Below are 13,198 nucleotides of genomic sequence, written 5' to 3'. Positions count from 1 at the left end.
AGTGCTGAGAGCCAGGCCTCTGCCCATAAGGGACGGCTGACAGCTTTCTCTACCTGGCAGAGGCCAGGCAGAGGGGCGTGGGCTGGAGGTGGCGCTACCAGCTGTCAGGACCTGGTACAGAGCAGGCCCTCAGGACTCCCAGCCCATGCGGCCTAAAGCTCCGGCAGCCTGTCTTTAGATGTGCCCAGGGACATGAAGATATTTGGTTCACGGGGCAGCACATAGCGTGGGGTGGAGCCGGTGCCGACAATGGGGTGGGGGGGGGAGTAGGGGGGACTTGGGAGTGGAAACCCAGAGGCTGGGGGAGGCAGAGTGAAGCTGGGCCCGCGCTTACCATGGCTGTTCAGGGGCTGGTCACTGTCAGGGTCCTGCAATGAAGGAATAAGCCGTTGAGGGGGAAGCTTCCGGGTGGGGTGGGGGGAGGGCGGGCAGACGTGTCGTTCTGGTCTGCACTCCCTTGTCCCGGCCACACTGGACAGTTTCGAAATGCAAAATATAGTCATGTACCTATCTGACCTGGTTCAACTCATTTGGCTCATTGTAGCAACCAGTGAGCAATTGTAGGAATGACTAGTTGTTCAGTGTGTGTGGTGTGTGTGGTATACGTGTGTGTGTGTATGTGTGGTGTGTTGACGAATTCTCCAGATCCTTCTACTCTACTGTGTGTTTTTGTTCATCTAGCTGGTTTTATCAGGTAACTATATTTCTGTAAAAAATGGGAGTAGAAGCTGGGCACCTGTGGCTCATGCCTTTAACTCTAGCTACTCGGGAGAGTGAAATGTGAGGATCATGGCTCGAAGCCAGCCTGGGCAGAAAAGTCCCTATTAGACTCTTGTCTCCAATTAAACCATTCAAAAACTGGAAGTGGCGCTGTGGCTCAAAGTGGTAGAGCACTAGCCTTGAGCAAAAGAGCTCAGGGACAGCGCCCAGGTCCCGAGTTCAAGCCCCATGACTGACAAACACAAAGCAAGACAAAAAATGAAACCCGAGAAGACACTTCACCCAAGTGACTAATATGGACCCAAAGACGGGCATCTTTTTGGTGGTGCTGAGGTTTGAACTCAGGGCCTTGTACTTGCTAGGCAGGTACTGTTCCACTAAGCCACACCCCCAGTGAGAGGAACACCTTCATTCACCATTATGCATCAGGAAAATGCAAATTCAAGCCCCGATGAAATAGTTCTACTGAGACCTCAGTGTGGCTAAAGTAGAAAGACTGGCAATACTAAGTGTTGGTGAGAACATGGAGCAACCCCACCCCTCATAGATTGTTAGTGGGAGAAGACCAAAAAAAAGTGGGGGGGGGAGGGCATCAAAAATGCTTGGCTAAATCTACTGATCGTAAACACATGACTATTTTATGATTTGACACCACAGAGAAGGGAATGCTTCTGTCTAACGAGAACCCTGCTCGTCAGCTCATTGTTTTTCACGGAGTCTACTTGTGCATACCTGTGTGCATTCACTGCGTTCAGTGAGTCAAGTCTAGTTTGTTTATTATTAATTCCATGAACATTAGCCACACCCTCTGGGGGACCAGAAATCGTGCCGCCAGCAGAGACACAAAGGGAACAAAGGAAGCTTCCAGAGTGTACCTCCCCCGGGCCTTGGTGCGTAACCCCATACGAGAGGTCCACGGAGCAGTGGACGGGGAAAATACCCCCACGCCCTTTGTAAACAAGAGAGAAAGAGAGCAAGGAAGAAACTCAGGCATGCCTGAGTGCATTACGTCGTGACACGGCTATCACCTTTAGTCCTCGAGACAACCCTTAGACGTGATCTGCATTTTCCAGAAGGGGAGATGAAGACTTGCCTACGGGAAGTGACGGGGATGGCTTTGGAGCCAGAACAGAGTCGGCTCTTGGGGGCCGGCCTCTAGGGAATGTTGTTTCTCGTGTCCCGGAAGTTTCTGGCACCTATCTGGCCAAGAGTCATTAGCAAGGTCCGAGGTCCGGGTCCTTGGGATGTTTTGGTTCTCTGCAGTGCGGTCTGGCTGCACCCGGCGAGCAGGAAATGAACAGGGAGACCCCTCCCCACCCCTGAGTCTCCCCACCCCCTCTCCTTCCCTCCACTCGTTTCTAGGTTTGGCCAACTCAGAGCAGCCACAGGGGACGTCTTTCAGCAAAGGGGCCTGGTGGGCATTTCTTGATCTCCGCCGCCCTCTTCCCTCTTCGACCGTGTGTACCTGGGCCTTTCCTCGCGGAGCTTGCTCCTGATCCCTGCCCCCATCCCCGCTACCTTTTGGATCCTGGAGAAAGTAAAGTCCTGGGCTACTTGACTCAGCCACAAAATGGCACATGGCCACCTCGCAATCTTGGTTCCCTTACAGCCCCGAGGTCGAGAACTCAGATACCAGGCAACGCTTGTTGCTCAGTGCGGGAAGATGGACTGTGATGTAGGGCGGCCACCCAGAGTTATCTTTTGGCTTTGGGGAGACTGCTCACCCCTCGGATCCTGTCAGGTAGTTAGGCACTCTTTCAGAAACGGCGGAACAGGTGAAAGAGGGAATACTGGCTTTACAAGGCGAGGCCCCTGGTGAGGCCAAGAGGCAGCCGCTCCAGCAAGTCACAGGGGCGGGACTGGCGGCAGCTTTGCCAGAGCCTGCCCTGGGCCTGGCCCCTGGCTCCGCGCGGCCTTATTCTGGAAGAGTCGGCAGAGGCAGAGCTGGAAGGATCGCCCGTGGTTGGAGGAGGATCGCCGGTCGTTTCCCGGCCCTGCCCCGGGTTGGTGGCATTTTCAGGCTCTCCTGGGGCCCCAGGCCCTGACTTCCCGTGATCCCCAAGGGGAAGCCCGGAGCCAGAGATGCCGCGGTTGCTAGGTGACGGGATAAACAGGTCCTCGGTGGCTCTGGCAAGGCGGCGGGTGAAGCCCAGGGGCAGGGTGGGGCACCCAGGCCGCTCGCCGCCCTTCCAGAGACCGGGGCTCGGCCCCCAGTGCTCCCAGATCCGCACCCCATCCTCCCTCTTGGTGGTCAGCTGCAGAGCGCCCCTCCCTGACGCGGGGACGGGCACTCGGGTGGCTTCCCCAGGCTGGTCAGGGGACCCCGCCTCACCGGCGCCTCAGCCATGACAGGTACGGGGACGCGGAGGGGCCGGGAAGGGGGAGGGGGGCTGCGTCTCCCAGGGTGTGGCCCCAGCGCTCACACCTGGAAGATTCCGGAAGCAGCCTTGCGAACTCTGCCTCGCAGCCGCACGCTTCCCTTCCGTCCACCCTCAGCGTCGGCTGCTGCATCAGAAAGCGCGCTCGGTGCCGCCTGGAGCCGCTCGGTGCTGACCCGCGGGCCATCGGGGCCAGCGCCCGGGCTCCAGGGCGGGGCCTGGGGCAGCTGCGGGGAGTCTCGGGGCTCTGCTCTCTCTCCTCACGCCGTGCCGCTGGACGGGGGGGGCGGGGAAGAGGGGGAGGGCCCTCGCTCCCGGGTGGTGTCAGCAAGCTTGTTTCTAGCATCTTCTCTCAGCCTCTTCCCTTGTTCTGCATGGGGAGGGGGGCGGCAGGGAGAGGGAGAAGGACAGTCCATTCCCTCCTGCCTTTCTGCATTCTGGACTTTTCTATGGTGTGTAGCTTTGTGTTGGCCCCAGGTTGCGGGTCTGCCAGAGTGTAGCTTCCCCCCCCCCACTCTCTGTCCCCCCGCCCCCCCATGGGAGCATGCTGCTGGGAGGGGAGGTGCATCCACCGCTGCATTCCTGAGGACAATGCCTGGCCAGCCAGGGCCCTCCGGAAAGCCAGCAGGCCACCCCGGTTTCCGGCCACACAGGAGCCTTGGGGCTCCCCGCGACTGGGAAACACGGATGCGCGGTAAAGCTTAGAGGGATATGGCCGTGGTCCCTGGACATTGCGAAGTCCTCTCAACCAGGGAGCTGACATGGATGAGGAAGCCTTCGTGTTTAGTGAAGGATCGCACACAGCTGAGGAGGCTGGCTTTGGAAAAAATACCCACACTCCCTTGCGTGTGTCTCCCAATCTCACCCACTTTAAGGGGTGGGGGGAATGGTGGGGAGAGGGTTTCTGGCAGGAGAGGGTCTGGCTCTTCTATGCACCTGCTGACCAAGCTGTGTGAATCACTTGCGCCTTCCTGGGACTCGGTTTCCCCCTTTGTCAAGTGGACGTGACACGTCCGACTTCTGAGGTGACAGACAGTGAGAAAAGCTCCATGGGCCTTGTCAAGCTTCACCCTCCCCACCCCCCCGAACTATGTCTGCTTCTCCCTGGATCCTACACTTCTTCCTGGTCCCCTTGCTTGGTCTTTGTGGGTCTGGGGTCTCGGCTGCCCTGGTTGAGGGGCTCAACAGGGGAGGTTGCTCCCTTCCCTACTCTTCCTGAGATGCTGGTCTGAATCAGGCCCTGAGGCCTGGACGACCTGGTGAGGTTTTCTGAGCCTCAGTTTCCTTATCTGTGAAATAGAGAGCGTGCAGTGTGCTCTGCAGAGAGCTCTTGGTGAGAAGTAAATGGGAGGCGCTCACAGCCTTCCTGGCCCGGGCTTTGAACAGAGGAGTTCCGCGAGCCGACATCGGAGCCTCTGCTCCAGTTTTCTCCGAGACTAAGGAGGACGCCTCCTCCTGTTCAAGGAGGTCTGCCCTGGGGCTCGGTACAGAGGCAGGGATGGCCTCTCCCTTGTTCCGGGTGCTTCGGCGATACCCAGCCACTGTGGGCCATTTGGTTGCCGCATCCAGTCTCCTGGCAAAGGTCTTAGGGGCTTCTTGACGGCTTTCCTGAGAACTCTGAGCTCACGATCCCATGAATAGCGCTCCCCGGGTGTTCCAGAACCTCTGTGCTTGACGACTTCCCGGGCCTTGGTGCACGATCACTTCCGGGATCCCTGTGCATGATGACATTGTGGTTGCCCAACTGGGGTTCCGCTCCCACTTTCCTCCACTCTTGCACAATGCTGAGAATGCTAGCTAGGCGAGACCTTGAATGGAGCCCAGGCCCTGCCGTTACAGAACAACTGAGCGGACTTCATGTATGTATAAGAGAGACAGGAGACAGAGAAACAGAGACAGAGGAGCAGAGAGAGACGCACTGAGAAGACGCAGAGACCTGGGGATAGACGCACCGATGGAGACAGAAATGGAGAGACAGACACAATGACAGACATGAGGCAAAGCACAACTCAGTGAGACACAGAAAAATCCATTACGTCTTCCTCCTCAGGAGTCCCAAATATGCAGAGCATATATAGCACATGACCCGGTGCAGAGTCATCACAGAAGCTGTGCTAATAACGACTATTACTACTAGCACTCGATTCACCCAGTGAGGTGCTGTTGGAGGTCTACACACCATCAGTGACGATGACCCAAAGTTTTGGGGGCCAACGAAGCAGAGATCCCATTATTGTCTTGAATAATTAATAACATTATTGAGCTAGAACCTGGCCAGTACTTGACATAGTAGATACTCAAAACGTATCCATTATTAATGGGGAAGAGCTTCACAGAAGGCCTGGCGGGGACCGGTGGGGGGGGGGGGGGGATGAACGGATGGGAGCTATTTTGGTGATTTCATAGGCCAAGGGGCCTGACATCAGGAGGGAGGGTATGGACTGAGGGCATCTGAGGAGAGTGACCAGGGCCGCGGAGGGGGACCCAGAGTGATGTCACGTGACCCGTGCAAACACTCTCCGAAGAGAGGGCAGAGGAAGCGATGAGCCAGAGACCAATGCAAAGGCAAGGACAAAGGCAGTCCTTGAAGACGGATATAGTATCCTGCAGGATGAAGCCAAAGAACACTCTGAGTCCAACGGTAGAGGGTGGAGAGGGGGCACAGCTGGGTGGGGGTTGCCGGGGGGTGGGGGAAGGAGTTACAGGGCTTTCTAGAAAAGAGAGGTATGTGAGGAGAAGCTGGACTGAACGTTTCTGCAGCAGATGGGGCCAGTCCCAGGCCCCCACCCACCCAGTTGGGGGTTGGGTGGGTGAAGAGGCAGAGCAAGAGTGGGCGTGGCCTCAGGAAGCGAGGGGGTGGGGCAAGAGTGGGCGTGGCCTCAGCCCTTTCAAACCAAATGCACTGGGTGAAACTGGCAAGGTTCTTCCCATGGTCTGTGACCCAGAGCCCTGTCTGATGAGACCGGTTGGAGACACAATTCACTGACAATTCTCTCTCTCTCTCTCAAGGAAAAAAAAAAATCAGCCAGATGCTGGTGGCTCATGCTTATCATGCCAGCTACTCAGGAGGCTGAGATCTGAGGATCAGGGTTCAAAGCCAGCCCGGATAGGAAAGTCCATGAGACTCCTATCTTCAATAAACGACTCAGAAAAAGCCAGAAGTGGCGCTGTGGCTCAAAGTGGTCGAGCGCTAGCCTTGCGCAAAGAGAGCTCAGGGACAGCTCCTGAGTTTCAGGCCTACAATGGACCGAAAACAAAATTTTTTAAAAATCCTTAATCTCATGGCAACTTGGGTATGAAAGTTTGTCTCAGCCTTCTTCAAAGTCTAAGTTAACTGTACCCACTGCGCTCCTTTTATCTGTGTGTTTGCTTCCTGCTTTGTGCCCTGTTTCCTTTTCTTTTTTTTTTTGTGCCAGTCCTGGGGCTTGAACTCAAGGCCTGGGTACTGTCCCTGAGGACTCCAGGCTGACACTGACACTGTGAGCTGCGGCTCCACTTCCAGCTTTGGCAGTTCATTGGAGATGAGAGTCTTTCTTTCCTGGCTTGGCTTTGAACCATGATCCTCAGACAGCATCCCGGGTAGCTAGGGTAACAGGTGTGAGCCACCGGCACGAGGCCCACTTTGTGACCTCTTAATTGGTGAGGGATGGAGTTTTCTGGCGGAAACCACCTTATCTTCCCTTCACCTTGTGGTGCCAGGCGGGTTCGATCTTCACTCAAGCCTCGTTCTGGTCTGAAAGCTACCAGTTTCAAGGGAGAAAAGTGGAGTGCCTTGGTCCTGCACCTGCTAGGGAAATTCCCTGCTCTCGCTATGGAGCACTGGAACTGAGGGCTGAAAAATGTCACATTCTTCTTTGAATCTCCTGGTATCTTGCCAGTACCCAGTTCATGCTAGATGCTCAGGAGCCAATATGGAATAATGAGCGAAGGCATATGGTAGCCAGTGGATTTCGGCCAGAGGACAATTTAGACCACAGGAAATGCCCCAAGCAGTGGGTGAAACCCAGCCTGGCTGATAGACAGAATGCTTCATGACTAAAGATGCTGCCACTGTTCCTGGTCAGGGGCTAGCTCAGTCTCTCTCCCTCTTCCTCCCTCTTCCTTCCACCTGTTACCTGGAAGAGTTTCAGGTTGCGCCTGGATTACGCCAGCCAGCCAGCCAGCTGGGAGCTGGTGAGCTCCGTGGTAGGGGAGTGGTGCTCTGGCTTTCGGTCTTGTTTACCCCGTTGCTGCTGTCTGTGATGGTTAGTCAGGGTGGCAGCCTGGGGGCGGGGTTACACAGGGCCACGGGCAGCCCCACTGGCTCGGCTCGACTCTCCCTTTTCCTGCTGATAGGGTTTCTAGCATGCTCAGGCCTGCCACTGCCTCAACCCAGCCCCTGTGTTCTGGGATGAAAATAAACAGAGATGTGACTACATTGGGATTGGGTTTTTGTTTGTTTGTTTTGTGTTTTGATTTCGTGACACTTTGAGTGTCCTATAGATCGGAAGCTGGTTATGTGGGTGTTTCGTTTTAGATCGTTTTTCCTGCCCAGCCATTCATTCCTGCACGTTCATCGAGTGCCTGTACTGTATCCGGGGCTAAAGGGTGGAGGACACATAACTCCGGTCCGCAGGAAACTCAGTGAGGCCTGGTGTGGGCCATTCACTTCTGTCACCCCAGCGATTCAGGAGTCTGAGCGTCACGGCTCAAAGCCAGCCTGGGCCGGAAAGTCTGCGAGGCTTGTGTCTCCAAGTATCCAGCGAAAAGCCAGACGCGGCGCTGTGGCTCAGGTGGCGTAGCATCCACCTTGAGTGGAAAAGCTAAGGGACGGCGCCTGGACGCTGAGTCCAATTCCTCGTTCTGACACGCACACGCACACACACACGCACACACGCACACGAAATAAGAAAGACGGGTTTGAAGGGGAGAGACGCTCCCTGCCGGGAATCATTGGACACTTGAAGTGTTCTACGGGGGTTGGCGCTTTCTTCTGGACAAGATGGCGGGCTGTGAGCGGAAGAGGTGCCTAGGACACTGGAGGCGGGGGGGGGGCCGTTCCGAGGTGCAGCCGGGCCCCCACTCAGCCTCCCCAGGCCCATGGTACCGTCTCCCAGCTCCCCAGCTTGCATTAGTTCATGGCCCGGGTTGATTCCGCAGGAGCAGGAGCGGCGTGGCTACCGGATGACTCTCTCTCCCCTCCCCACCTGCCACTCCCTCCAGATCCCCAGCTCTTCTAGAGCAGGCCCAGGGAGCCTTGCTCTCACGTAGGAGTGTGTCTCTGGTGCCTGGCACACACCATGCGTGCCACCCTTGGTACGGTGAGAGGGCGGAGTTGATGTATGGTGGGGAAGATGGCGTACGCTCAGCTGGGGCCCGAGCACAAGGAGGACCCGGAACCTGAGCTCGTTCGTGGTGGGGGAAGGGGCCGCGAGACCCTATCGTGGGACCAGCCCCCACCCTCTCTGTTCCTTGGGCGCCTGGCTTCAGCCACAGCTGCTGCCTCTTGTCCCTACCATGCCACTCTGTCTTACCAGCCACAGGCTGTCCCCTGTGTCCCAAACACCTTCCTGCTTCTCCGCCTGGAGAAGGGGCTCCTCCTTCCAGTTCCTGTGAAAGCACTTTCTCTTCTGGGGAGAAGGGGCCGGGGGGGGGGGGCTTGCCTCTTACCCCAGGGAGGATCTGCCTTCTTGGCCCCAGGGTGGCACCTGTGGTCACCCTGGGTTATGCCCATCACTGTTTTGGGTGCCTCCAAGGAGGGAACGAGACATTGCTCCCTGCTTCCCCATCCATCTGCTGGCTAGTGGCGCTGGCTGCCCAGTAAGTAGCAGCCAGGGTTTCTTTGGGAGCTACAGTGATACCAGGCAGCGATCCAGGAATGCAGGCTCCTCTCTGATTGAACTCAGGGCCTGGGTACTGTTCTTGAGATTCCTTTTCTCATGGCTTCTACTCTACCATTTGAGCAACAGTATCACTTTGTTTTGTGTTCTCTGAGTAATCTACTGGAGATAAGAGTCCTGCAGACTTTCCTGCCTGGGGTGTCTTTGAACCATGATCCTCAGATCTCAGCCTCCTGAATAGCTAGGATTGCAGGAGTGAACCCCCCAGCCCTGGCTCTCTCGATAGCCTTCACAGGGCTGCAGAGTCCGGCCTGGCACCTTCCAGATGTAGGTGTCTTGAGTCTGAGGGGGCCCTGTTGACTTGCTGCATTCTTCTCGCCCCTGCTAAGCCCTGCTAAACCCTTTGGGTGAGCGACCAGGTGGCAAGGAAGAGAGACAGTGAGAGGTTCCCCCCACCATCAGAAACGAGTTCTTCTAGCCAGGATGGCCAAGCAGAGGTCCCCAATTTCCCTCAGGCCTCAGGATGGAGTAACAGGACACAGGCCCCCAGGGGCAGACAAGGGGCTCTGACTTTCACCCAGGTTGGGTCCCCAGCACCGGCTCTCCAAACAGGCTCAAGGCAAAGCCATCGAAGACTGCGCCCCATAGAAGGGAGGAGGCAGGGAGGGGAGAGGCCAGGAGGGCTGACCAAACCTCTTCCCCACCCTCTTCCCAGGGCCGGGAGCTATGCTTGTCCTGGCCTCATTAGTGAGAAAGGACAGGTCATTAGGCACAGGTCATTAGTGGCTTGCTCAGGGCTGGATGTTCCTTTGATCCTGCCCTGAGGACTGGCCCCGCTGCCGCCTTCCCTCCCGGAAGGCCTGGGCCCATGGCCCAGCTCCTGCTCTGCGGGGCAGAGGGAGACAGGGTGAGGCTCTGCAGTGGATTCCCCTTTGGGCATCCATTCTGCGTCTTTCTCACGTCTGCACGGGGGTTCTTGGTTTACAGAGCCCATTCATGCGTACTAGCTCGCTAAATCTCTCCGCTCACCCACGTGTGTGCCCTGGGGAGTGTCGTTAAAGTCTCAAGAGCACGCAGGGCGCCCGTCTCCCGGTTCACGTGGCACCGTATTTGGCCCTGAAATTTGCCTTAGAAACGGGTCCCTTAAGGGGTCTTCCAGTCTCCTCCGCAGGGCCAGGCAGGTTCCGCCCTCCCCCTGGCTACCCAGGGATGGAGCTGGTCTGCACACGAGCTTCTGAGATGCCTCCTGGGGCAGAGGGTTGGTTTTTCCAAGCAGGAGAGGCCCTCCCTCGGTCTGCTCTCAGCCCAGACAGTCTTTCCACCAGAGGATCACAGCAAGTCTGAGGGCTGGAGTGAGGAGCCGGCCACTCGAGGGCCCCTCCAGTCACCCCTCTCCCCCTGGGACAGTCCCTTTCCTTCCCCTCTCCTGGCCCTTTGGCTGCTGAACCGTGGCTGCTACATCTCAGCCGAGGATTGGAGAATGACCGTCGGAATCACAGTAGACGGGGGAAGTGACGGGGACATGAAGAATAATCATCGCGAAGAGGGTCCGACTCAAAAGATTAAAACAGAACCAGGAAGTGAGGACTGAAAAACCAGAGCGGCGGGCCCTCCTCCCATCTCCTCCTCTCCGATGTCAAAGGGGAAGACCGGGGGGGACAGGCAGGGGCCGCCCACCCGCGTCTGCCTTCTCCTCTGAGGCGCTCAGAAGCTGCCGACGCTCTCCATGGGGAAGGAGAAAGCAAATCGGGGGGCGCGCCCGGCTGGGGGAAGTCCGGAGGCTCTCACCTCGTCATGGCCCTTGCCACGGAACCCGTCACGTGTCGCGATGAGGGATGGCTAGCGTGACCACGCCGCTGGCCCCGGCCCCGTCGCAGGAAGTGTGAAGACCCCCAGCCAAGAAGCACGCTTTAGAGCCGGCACACCTATTTCCTGTGTGGGGCTCGGGACCTATGTGTCCCCTCCCCTTTCCTTGTCTCTCTTTATGTTCTCTTTATATTCTTTTCCTAAAATAGCCCCTTGTCAAAGCTCCCACCTTGGGAGAGTCTCCCTTTCACGAGACACCTTGAGCTGCTTTTCAGCGGGGATCCCCCTGGTCTTCTGTCCCTTGCCCTTGAAAGGTGGGGTGCATCTCTGTGCCCCAAGACAAGCCCTGGGAGGAGCAGGAGTGAATCAGGAGTCCGTGCGTAAGAATGCTGGGTTACTTTGGGGATGTCTACACTGTTTTCTCGGAAAAGAAAAGTCATTTTCCCCCCAGGAAGGGTGGAGAGGTACCTGGCGCCAGAGCAGCCATGGCCTTGGAGACACAACGCCCTGCGGGAGCAGACAGGACTCAGGAGGGACCGACTGCCGGCATAGCCCGGCTCTGTGCCCAGCTTCTCCGGCTGTTTGGTGGGGGGGAGCACCCCACCCTCGGCACTCACCATGCTGCCTCGCCGATCCTCCCGCCGTCCAGAACGGAGGTCTGCCACCGCCGCAGGAAGAGAAGGGGTCCGAACCGCCCCGGTCAGCACTGACCGGAGGAGGCCTCAGTGCAGGGCCCCCCTTGGCTCCCGCCGGCCAGCATCTTCTCTCTCCAGCCAGCTGTAGTCCACGGGTGACGTGGTGGCGATTGTGGGGAGACTTGACTCAAGCAACCCCACAGGTGAAGTTGTCAAACTGGAATGATTATGTGTCTTGTAACCCAACGCCCGTCCCAGGGGCTGGCACGACACCCAGAGTCATTCCTGGGCCCTCCAGCCTCAGCGCAGGTGACACACCTAAAATGTTACCCAAGTCTGCCCCGCCCCTCGCTCCAGTGGCATCCACCAGCCGGGCGTTGTCCCGCGCTAGGTCATGGCGGATGACTCTCTCCTTGCTCTCTGCGTGTGGGTGCTGTGTGGGTGCTGGGTGCTTTTGTGGGGGGTTGCAGGGGCTGGAGGAGTTGGAGTCAGGAGACGGAGCTTCCTGCTCTATAAAAAGGGCTGATGAGGCGATGTATGGAGCGGCAGACTCGAGAGCTCTTGAGAAAGAGCGGGCCGCCTCCTTCTGGGGGCCTGGAAGACCTGCTGTTGCATTTTCCGGGCCCCAGAGTGCAGGGGTGAGGCCGAGGGCGCACGGGGAGCCTACTGGCCAGGGTCCCTGCTCTGTCCCAGCATGCACTGGACGATTTGATGTACACGATTTAGTTGTACAAAGGAGTTTCACGGTGGTGGTTACATCCACGTGATGTCCTTTGCATGCATCCATGCGATGCAAATTTGTATCCTAAATGTACAAATAACCCAATCGATGTGAATCTTTTAAGTCCTCTTTCTACACATCCCCCTCTTTGAAAAACAGTTTTTAGTAGATTTCATTGTGCTATTTTTGTACACACATACACACTCACGCACATATATACATAATATAACTTTCATCATAGTCACTACCCCAACCGATCCCGTTACCTTTTCCTTCCCTACAACCTCTTGTTCTCTTCCCAAACAGTCCACTTTTTACAATAGGTCATCGTTATTATTACTAATTGTGATCATTATTTATTTTTAAAATTGTTTTTGTTGGTCATGGGCCTCAAACACAGGGCCTAGGCACTGCCCCTGAACTCTTTGACTTGTGGCTAGCATTCTACCACTTTGAACCACAGCACCACTTCTGGTTTCCTGATGGTTATTTGGAGATAAGAGTCTCATGGACTTTCCTGCCCAGGCTGGCATCAAACCCTGATCCTCAGATCTCAGCCTCCGGAGTAGCTAGGATTACAGGTGTGAGCCACCAGTGCCCAGAATTTTTATATTATTATTATTGTTGTTGTTGTTGCTGTTGGGCTAGATTCTGCATTTGAGTGAGAATATGTGGTATAGTTGTCTTTCTGAGTTGGTTTGGTTTTTAAAATATTTTTTATTGTCAAGGTGATGTACAGAGGGGTTACAGTTACACAGTAAGGTAGTGAGTACAATTCTTGTCACACTTGTTACCTCCTTCCTCATTTTTCTCCCACAATGTGTTTTGTGTTATCCATTTTCCTGCAAAAGACATGCATGTCACTCTCTTTTTACTGCTGAATAATGATCCACTGTGTTTATGTTCCACACTTTCTTTATCTGCTCTTGGGTTGTGGGGCACCTGGATTGATAGATGATAGCACTGCTATACCCAGGGGTGTGCGAGTTTCTCTATTGAAAATTGGTGTACATCCCTTTAGATGCGTGCCCGGGAGTGGAACGGGTTATCGTCCTGCTATGTCTTCTGGTTTTATTTCTGTAGGCATTTTATTTAATCCTCCTGAAGTCCATCTTCCTC

This window comes from Perognathus longimembris, chromosome 3 (assembly GCF_023159225.1).
Source record: "Perognathus longimembris pacificus isolate PPM17 chromosome 3, ASM2315922v1, whole genome shotgun sequence".
In the NCBI taxonomy this organism is placed as follows: domain Eukaryota; kingdom Metazoa; phylum Chordata; class Mammalia; order Rodentia; family Heteromyidae; genus Perognathus; species Perognathus longimembris.
The sequence above is the reverse complement of the archived record's forward strand: the minus strand, read 5'-3'. Positions refer to the sequence as shown.